Source organism: Staurois parvus, unplaced genomic scaffold, assembly GCF_062004578.1.
Source record: "Staurois parvus isolate SC_StPar_1 unplaced genomic scaffold, SC_StPar_1.0 ptg000009l, whole genome shotgun sequence".
Lineage (NCBI taxonomy): Eukaryota > Metazoa > Chordata > Amphibia > Anura > Ranidae > Staurois > Staurois parvus.
The window spans coordinates 270,923-280,933 of NW_028317805.1; positions in this window are offsets into that span (position 1 = coordinate 270,923).

The following is a 10,011-nucleotide window of genomic DNA, read 5'->3' on the forward strand; positions in this document are numbered from 1 at the left end:
TAGTGCGGGGGGATCCAACATTTTTACTTTCCTGGGCCACTTTGGAAGAAGTCTTTAGCCACACATAAAATACACTACCAATAAGGATGGCTGATGAGCAAAAAAAGTCAATTTAATGATCACTGATATAGATAATGTACCTGTCTGAGTAATAAAACTTTATTTTTTGTAATCGTTTTTATTACAAATGCTGCTGAGGAGAGACTTATGTTTAGCTACTCTATCAGGGCCGTGGATAAGGGGGTATCACCAGTCCTCCTGTACAGGGCCCAGGCAGCTGGGTGAATCTGATGTGGGCAGAGAGGGTGATCGGTGCAGTGGCGGGGCAATTACTGGAACCAATCCCCTGTATAGCTCCCTCTACAGTAGCTGAAAGCCAACATCTTCTACTCTCCCTCCCGAAGGTTTTCAGCTGCTGCAGAGAGAGCCATACTGTGGTTCCAGTAATTGACTTGACCCCCCCAAATCCATCACCCCCACTGTGCAACATACATTTCTCCCTGCTACCCAGGTCCCCATGTGCCTCCACCCCCACAGTGTTGCCTGCTTCCCTCCTCTCCTTCCCACCATGAGCTGCAAGCACACAATAGCATCCTTCAGGATGGAGAGTTGGGGGAAGGGTCAAGTTAATATGTCACATTTACCAGCCCCTTTCCTGAATGAACACAATGAGTGTTCCGTACCGTTCACTCACTGTGTTCATTCATAACTGAACCATAGTGAACTATGGTTTTTTTTTTGGGGGGGGGGCTGTTGGGTTGGCTGTATGAGGCCCCATGGGTTCTAACAGCAGTCCTGTACTCTACCATAAAGCCCACATTTGTGGGAAAACAAAAGTCTGAAGAAAGAAATCTAATTCAACCACATCTATAGATTGGTAAACTGCAATTAATTATTTTTTGTTTTGGGCACTTAGATAAACATTAAGTAGAACTTACATATCTTGTCCTTTCCCTAGTCTGTGACTGGACAGTGAAAGGGGAAGCAGCAGGAGCTCAGCTCCTCCTCCTATCAGCATATCCCTTGTTAGCACATAAGCACTGCTCTCTCCTTCTATCAGCATGTCCCTTCTTTGTACCTGCGTTCTGCTCTCTCCTTCTATCAGTATGTCCATTCTTAGTACCTGCGTTCTGCTCTCTCCTTCTATCAGTATGTCCATTCTTAGTACCTGCATTCTGCTCTCACCTTTTATCAGCATGTCCTTTCTTAGTACCTGTGTTCTGCTCTCTCCTTCTATGTCCCTTGCTATCACCGCAGCATATTATTGGCTCTTTGTGTTGCTTCTTCTAGTCTAAGCTATACTATACGGGGACTGCAAGAGGCTGAGGCTAGGTAAAATTCAAGTGCTTATAATGCTTGTGAACTGTCATATATGCATTTTTCTGTGTTGTATTAAACTACAGGTTACTATTGTTCTGAAGTATGCTGATATCTACTGGCAGCTCTGGACCACTACAACTTGGTTATTATGTGAATTGGTATCTCCCTCTGTCCTGCCCTACTGTTTAGTGTTTGTTTAGTTCTAGCTAGATCCTCCAAGTTTTTTCCAAGTTCCCTTAGATAATGTTAGTTCTTCACAGAGATGGGGCTTAGAAACGTCATTGTCTTTGTACACTAAAAAAGAGTGGAAAAACATCCTCCGTACTCCAATCATCTGAAGTAAAATTGTATTGGATTCAACTTCTGTGTCTTATTGAAGAGTTAAGCTGCTTGTGGATGGTGCCAAGTCAGCAGATGGCCACATTGTCCAGACAGACTGGGTCTGAGGCAGTATGTCAATGCATAAAATGGTATTTGAAACAAAACAGGGTTGTTGGTTCACCTTTTCATTTTTCCTTCAAACATAAACTAACCTTTTAATAATGTAATAATAATATGAGGATCTGCATTCATTTGCCTTTTATATTTGCCTGGAGTTCAATATTGAAGAACAGCAAGAACCAGAAATGTTTTGGTAGACCAACTCAACAATCTCAATATCCTCAGTTGCTCCAATACACCTGTTTAATGCTGTCAGTGTTAGTGGATATTTGCACAATATTAGGCATTACTATGAAGAACATCAATACTGTAACTTACGTGACTCTGCTTTTCAAGTGAGAAACAGATCTTGTTTCATGTTTTGACACTGGACACTTATCAGGGATCATATAATGCAGAAGATCCATTGATTGTCCTCTCTGCTTCCTGCGTCTTTGTTGTGATCCTCTTCATAAGAATAATGATGTTGGCCAGCATTATAAAACCAGTTCTCATAGACAAAATAATACAGGAATATAATACAAATGAAAACACACAAACACGAAACAAGATCAAGGTCCCACAAACCTCATGGGAGGTTTATAAACTGCCCAGCTCTGATTTCAGCAAATCACACAAGGGGAAAAAAATTCTATGACTAGGATACTAAAAGCTTTTATTGTAACATGTTAATACATTGTTCAGTTGAGTTAGATGCACAGTGGCTCTCTGCTCCATACTGGTTCTTTGTAAAGGACTGATATCCATCAATAAAATATACGGTATATATGAAAGCGGTTTGCGTAGTATTCAGTAAAACAGTATATGCTGAGCTGAAAGTATTAAACATGAAGATGGTATAGTTAAGGGTGATATTTTTTTCAAAACACAGCTGGTTTTTTGTCTAATAATCCCAAACCTACTAGCTTCTTTTTTTCTTACTACTTTTGTACTTAACCACTTCAATACCCTTTTACCCCCTTCCTGCCCAGGCCAATTTTTAGCTGTCAGTGTTGTCGCACTTTGAATGACAATTGTGTGGTCAATGCCACCTTGTATTCATAAACATTTTTTATCATTTTGTGCACACAAATAGAGCATTATTTTGGTGGTATTTAATCACCATTGATTTTTTTATTTTTTGCTAAATAAACACAAAATACTGAAACTTTTGTTATAACATTTTGAAATAAATACTCTTCCTTCATAAATTTAGGTCAAAATGTATTCTGCTATATTTCTTTGGTGAAAATAACCAACTTAATGTATATTATTTAGTCTGTAAAAACGTTATAGAGTCCACAAACTATGGTAGATATATCTGACAATGCCAAATGACCCATTTTTGGAAAATAGACAGGTGTTTAGTTAGAGGCATTGCGAGTTTTTTGAAGTTGCAATTTTTTGTCACAATTTTTTTGGAAAATGAAATTAAAAACACATTTCACAATTATTTTTTTTTTACATATTGTCACAGTCCAGTACAGCATTATCATATAACTAGTGTGGCGGTGATCAGGAACACTGACTGGTGACAGTATGTAAAAAAGAAAAAAATAAATATATATATATATATTTATATATTTCATTTTTATTTTCAGTTATTTTTTTAAATTAATTTTTCTTTTATTTACTATTTTTTCAACACACTGTGACCAGAGCATTAAAGTGTTACCATAGTAACATTGTACTACTCTGGGCAAGTGATCAGGATTTTTTTTTACACATTATGATTGCTTATACCAATGTATTTAATTGATATAAGCAACCATTTTTACTAATCTATTCCCTGTTTTACAGGGATGAAAAACATAAAGATTACTCCCTCTGTACAGAGCTCTGTGTTGTTCAACAACACAGAGCTCTGAGCTGTGATTGTACACAGTCAATCAGCAGGTCCTGGCTGTGAATCATTGGCCGGGACTTGCTCACAGGCTCCCGCTGTTTACAATCACAGCTGGTGACCTCAGTGTGGGACGCATGAGGGCATGCCTGGTACCTGGTAGTAAGCAGTAACATACCCATATGTTGCTTTGTCTACAGCAGCAGCCTGTCCTCATTGCAGGAGGGCATAAAGTGGTAAAAGTGTAATTCCAGTCAAAACCTAAATTAGCCTAAACCTACTCTCACCCCCTATTCTAAGCCTATTCTATCTATTCTGTGAAGGGAAGATGTGTATACCTACCTATGGTGCTCTGCTTTGGTCATGCTTCAGTGAAGAGGAGGATCAACTGTGGGTACAGGATTATAACTTTTTTTTATTTTTTTAATGGTTGAACTGGATGGACTTTTGTCTTTTTTCAGCCAGACTATCAATGTAAACAGGAAAGGATTGCCCCTACTCCCAACCAGCCCATGGAATAAACTATAAAGATCGGCGTCAACCTACATGTCTCCACCAAACCACGTCACATGGTTTGGTGGAGACATGTTGGCTGAGGCCGCTCTTTATTGTTTATTCACCTTGGCTGGTTGGAATTTACTAGTCCCCTGGATTGGTATTAGGGCATGCCTACACCCCATGTTCTGAGACACAGGGATATGCTTTCACCACTACTTTAAGTGATGCCAAAAGCAATCTAATAGGTTGCAGTAACAAAAACTGATAGTATTGCAGCTCACCAGTCCTTAGATGTGAATGTTAGGAGCAACACCGTCCAGTTCTATTCATGCAGCTGCGAGGCGGGACACCTCCTGCCCAAAGCTCATTGACCAATAATGACAGCTTACTTCTGGGTTCGGCTGAACATAAAGTCAGTCATAGCCCCAGCCTGAACCCAATTCCATCCCTAGTTAACACATGTTTTCTTGTGCTGCTATTGCCAACAATAGACTCCAGCACACATCAACACATCAAATAATAAGCATGATTTTTTTTTGCATCTTGAAGTACTATATCCTGTGGAGACAATTTTTCTATAGAAATTCAATTTCTTGCTACAAACCGATTCTGTACATGGATAACGGCAGGCCCTATCTGCTGTAAATACTACTGGGTAAATACTAAAACCAAAGTTGACCTTTACTCTTTGGTTGATTACCTGTAAAATGTTTGTATGAATTTCAAACAAGAGACCGGCAGATAACAGGATGAAAACCATTCCACTTCCATATCTCAAGGTCACCAAATACTTGTAACTTAGATATTCCTATCCAGGACAAGATAATAATATAATCAGATTCAAATGCTGCTGCCAATCCATAAATAGCATAACAGGGCACAAAAGTAGGTGGATGCAAACATGTTGGTTTTTGTCCTTTTAGTCTCAGTTGTATTGATAGGAAGGTTATGAATAGGTTATATTGACTGGAAATGTATATTCCAATCAGATACTGTATAAAAAAGCTACTTTGAGACTCAACCTTCCTGCTGAATGGCTCCAGGTTTCATCTGCACATCCATACTGTCCACATGGCAGTCCCAACAACTAAATTCCTATAGTTACCAATCCTCACCTGTGAGATTGCCTGTGAGATTTTGGCCCCTTATGTTCATTAGTTCAAATACCATTCTCTCTGAGCCACTGCAGACCTACTTACACACAAGGAGCATTAGACAGAGGTAGCACAGCACAGGACCATAAGAAATGTTCTTTCTGTAGTTAACCCCAATGGAGTAGGCAAAGTGCTTCTTTTGTTCATCCTTGCTTTTTTTGCTTTTAAAAAAATATATACTTTTTGGATGGGTTGTGAGGTAGCTAACAACCTGATTGTTGAGACCAGGGCTTTTTTTCAGCAGGAACACGGGGGAACACCTCCAGCACTGAATGTATTTACTGGTAAGGGGTGCTGGGGTGTGCTGGAGGATCTATTGTTGCTGGCTATTGGGGAATCTATTGTTGCTGGCTATTATGGAATCTATTGTTGCTGGCTATTATGGAATCTATTGTTGCTGGCTATTGGGGAATCTATTGTTGCTGGCTATTGGGGAATCAATTGTTGCTGGGGAGATCTCTTGTTGGAGTGGACCTATTATTTTTTGGGGGGTATTTTATGTGCGGGGTCCATTGTATCTCGGGGATATAAAGTTACTGAAGCTGCTATTATTGCTGGTAGCAGGGGATCTATTTTGCTGCTTTTCTATTATTATTATTATTATTATTATTAACAAATTCCATACAAATGACTTAGCACCACAAAATGATACTTGGTTTTGCTTTCTCTAAAAGGGGCATTACTGGTAGGTGGGTAGGCAGTGGAACCAAAGATGGTGCACTGGGGTGGGTAGTGGGAAACAAGGGGTAACTTGGAGGGGAGGGAGTACCTGCACCTATTCTCTGAGAAAAAAAGCCCTGGTTGAGACACTTTAAATTGTCATGTGGATCAATATCCTGGTCACCTTGTTTAGCGTTCTGTATGTTTTCTGCTCTGGCCTTGTCCTTTAACTGACTTGTTGTACAGCCCTACATGCATCCTTGTCTGTTCCATTTAAAATGTTAAATAAAGAATGTAAAAAAAAAAGAACCTCAGTACGTGCTTTTTACTGAGTTGCATGTTTAGGGCCATATGCAGCCACGTCTGCATGCCAGGCATTCGCCCCGGGCACATATGGCTCTAAACATTAGTACAGCATCCAGCCCCCTCCAGCCACAACAGTTTCCAACCTCTCATAGACTTTAACAGGCTACCAGCAGCGGGGTTGGATTGTGCCTCCGCCTTCATCCTGCATGATAATACCAGGAACTCAGGCACATGAGCAAAACGCCAAGTGTACAGGAGGCTGGCCTGGCTGTGCAGAGCATAGAGGGACCCAAACAAACTCAGCAGCCCCTAAGGGGGTAGTGCTACACTAGTTTACCATTCTGTCATTGAGATGCATATCTACATCCAATTAATTAGCCCCCTAGGGGGTTTTACAGCTGCCCATAAAAAGTGAAAGTGACAGTTGTATATGAACTGATAGTAAATAGATAGGCACTGCACTTAAATATAATATGAATTCACCCTACAAGCTCAAAAGAATAATTAAATACTGGTAATCCTGTGAATGAACACCAATCAATGGTTATCCAGCAATTCACAAACTAAACAATTTTCAAAACAATAACATCAATAACTATATACTCCTATTTTCATAAAAGTCCTTGTGCTTCCACCATGTGCTGAATAAACTGAAAATGTGACAGTTCCTCCAGAGGAGAGGCCACCCATTCTAGGCCAACCTAGGCACCAAATGTTATTTAGTGTTATCCTCGCATCCATTCATGTTGACCTTAGTGACCTTCCAATGATAGGTCATCTACTATAGGATACTCTATGTACTCAATGTGAAATTAATTATGTCTCTTTAAGAACAAGGGTAAGTAGTGCTTACTCCCAAACCTCCTTGACCAGATTTGGTGAACTCACAGATGAGAGGCCACCCATTCTAGGTCAACCCATGTATTAAATGTAATTTAGTTTTAATCTCTTATCCTTTCATGTTGACCTTAGTGACCCCCAAATGAGAGGTCATCCACTAAAGGTTACTTTAGGTACTCAATGTGACTCTGTCCCTTTAAGAATAGTCTCAGGGAATTTTTAATTTAATTGTATTTTATTATTTATTTTATACATTTTAGATATTAATTATTATTAAATAAAAATTAAAATGTAATGATTATGTTATAGCACCTTCCATTGAATATATTATTAAACATTAAGCATTCAGAATCAGTCCTCAAAAAAAAGGGGGTTAAGTTGTTAGTATGTCCATTCATTTATTTATTTTTTATCTATTATGGTTTGAATATTGTGTTGTTTTACATGCCTTTTTTGCACTTACTGTAATCAGGTAATTTATTTTATTTAATGTAGTAATGCATTAATAAGTTCAGGCTGCATAGTTACTTTGGAAGTTTTTTATACCATGAAGTCGATGCTATTATTCATTGCGGCAGCCTGTTGAGTCTGATACTATTCAGTTTTGGTGGCCATTATTCCGGAGCCAATCTCTCAAGACATCATTAGTTAATGTTATTTATCCAATCAAAGAAGGGGTTCACCCTATATATATTTAGCCTGGACATGGCAGGCGTCGAAGAACAAATGGGATTCCATCATATCCAGGCTCCAGTGATGTCACGTCCAGCCGGGACAGAGGCTTGGAACGCACGTCGGCCATCTTAATTGAATACACAGGCGATACATGCTGGTGCCAGCTTCTCAGGCACTGATTCATGTGAGTGTATCAAGTTTGTTTTAACTCTTGCTGTGGCCTTATTAAATACTACAGTTAGAACGATTTTTCATTGTTGTGATTCCTTCGAGTTTTATGGCATAAACAGCAAGGATTTCCTATCTTAATCCCTTCAATTATGGTTTGGGAATATATTGGCAAATTAACATCAGTCCTGCTGGCTATCCAACTATGAAGTGTGGGTGATGGTGACCATACATGGAGGAACCTCCAGAGTATATCCTGGTTTATAAAACACAGTGCTATATATGACCACTGTAATGGGGTCATATAGGTCTAGTGAGTGAGCCATTCGTTTGCCTTTGCACCGAGGTGTGGACACATGGATCTTTATGTCACCAATTTGAGTTTTAAGAGGAACTGTCACATTTTCAGTTTATTCAGCACATGGTGGAAGCATAAGCACTTTTATCAAATTAGGAGTATTTAGTTATTGATGTTATTGTTTTGTGAATTGTTTGGTCTGTGAATTGCCGGATAACCATTGATTGGTTTTCATTCACAGATTACCAGTATTTAGTTATCCTTTTGGGCTTGTAAGGTGATTTCATATTATATTTAAGTACAGCGCCTATCTATTCACTATCAGTTCATATACAAATATGGTGCCATGTCACTAGTGTCATCCTGTAGCTCTGAAGGAATGCATTTGGGATGTGGCAGACAGCAGGTGGAACCAATGTGGGCAGCAGAGACAGCCAGGTATCTGACACACTCAGAAGTATCCTAGTGGCATCTGTAACTCTAGTGGTTATTATTCCTGCTTTGCAGCACTAGGGTCCTTGGTTGGAACCCCCACCAGGACACTACCTGCATAGAGTTTGCGTGTTTTCCCTGTGCTTGCATGGGTTGCCTCCAGGAATTCCAGTGTCCTCCAAAGACATGTTAGGTTAATTGGATCCTGTCTAAATTGGCACTAGTTTGTAAGATAAAGACCTTACATTGTAAGCTCCTTGAGGGCAGGGACAGATGTGAACGTACATTATGTAAAGCACTGTGTAAATCAGTGATGGTCAACTTTCTTAATATGAGGGGTCTCACGTGCAACCCTCAACATCACCAAAGGGCAGCACATTAAATTCAGTGAATATTCAGTGTCAGAGACAGCAGACACACCACATGATATGGTCAAACACAATGGGCATGTGTAGCACTACCCTCTTAGGGGTTGCTGATGAATTGGATCCCCCTATAGTTCTGCACAGCCAGTCAATCTACATTCTCCACACAAGCTTGCATTCAGAGTCAGAAATCAGTCCTTAAGTTTTTGTTATGTATTTTATTAAAGGGAATAAAACTTGGATAGGATAAGGGTGGTATAGGATTCCCAAGGAAACTGATAACTAAGGACAAACTTTCTGAAACTATTCACAAGCTTCTTCTTCTGTGACACAGTCTCTGTTGGAGTGCTAGCCAGCATCTCCTAGTTGTACCACTCCAGATCCTAGATGAACTCTTCTTCACCCAGCAATCTGGAGACTTTTCCCGAGCAGGGGATCTGGCGCCTGTTCTTTAAATGAGGTAACAGTCACTAGTAGGGGGCTAATATGGTGCTCCTTCCCCTATCCGCTCAGGGGGTGCAGGTGTACTCACTCAGATTCTCTCCAGTACTGCTTGCAGGTTGGCTGCTGCTACCTGTCAGGCTCCACCCAACGGGATCTCTAGTGGTCCACGGCACGGGGTTTCCCAGGACGCGGAGTCTAAGTCCCAGTCTGCCTTTTCACCAGGGCCCCTGATGGTGGGGATGGACTTGGTGCAAGACTGAAACCAGGTCGCGTTCCTGGGCACCCCCGGCGGCGGCAGAGGGGTCCCGCTGGGGGTATGTGCCCGGGTTGAGCCTGCTGTGAAGGGGACGACAGATCCCGATCCAAGCGGAATGGATGGGATGACAGATCCCGATCCGAGCGGGATGGATGGGATGACAGATCCCGATCCCAGCGGGATGGACGGGCGACTGTCAGGAGTGGGCGAGGTCAGACTAGCCGGGTCGGTATTGTGCGGGCAGCGTGGTACAGGGGGAGTAAGCGGAGAATGGTCGGGGTCACAAGCCAGGTTCAACAGGTAGCGGGCAACGAGGTACCGAGGGTCAGGCA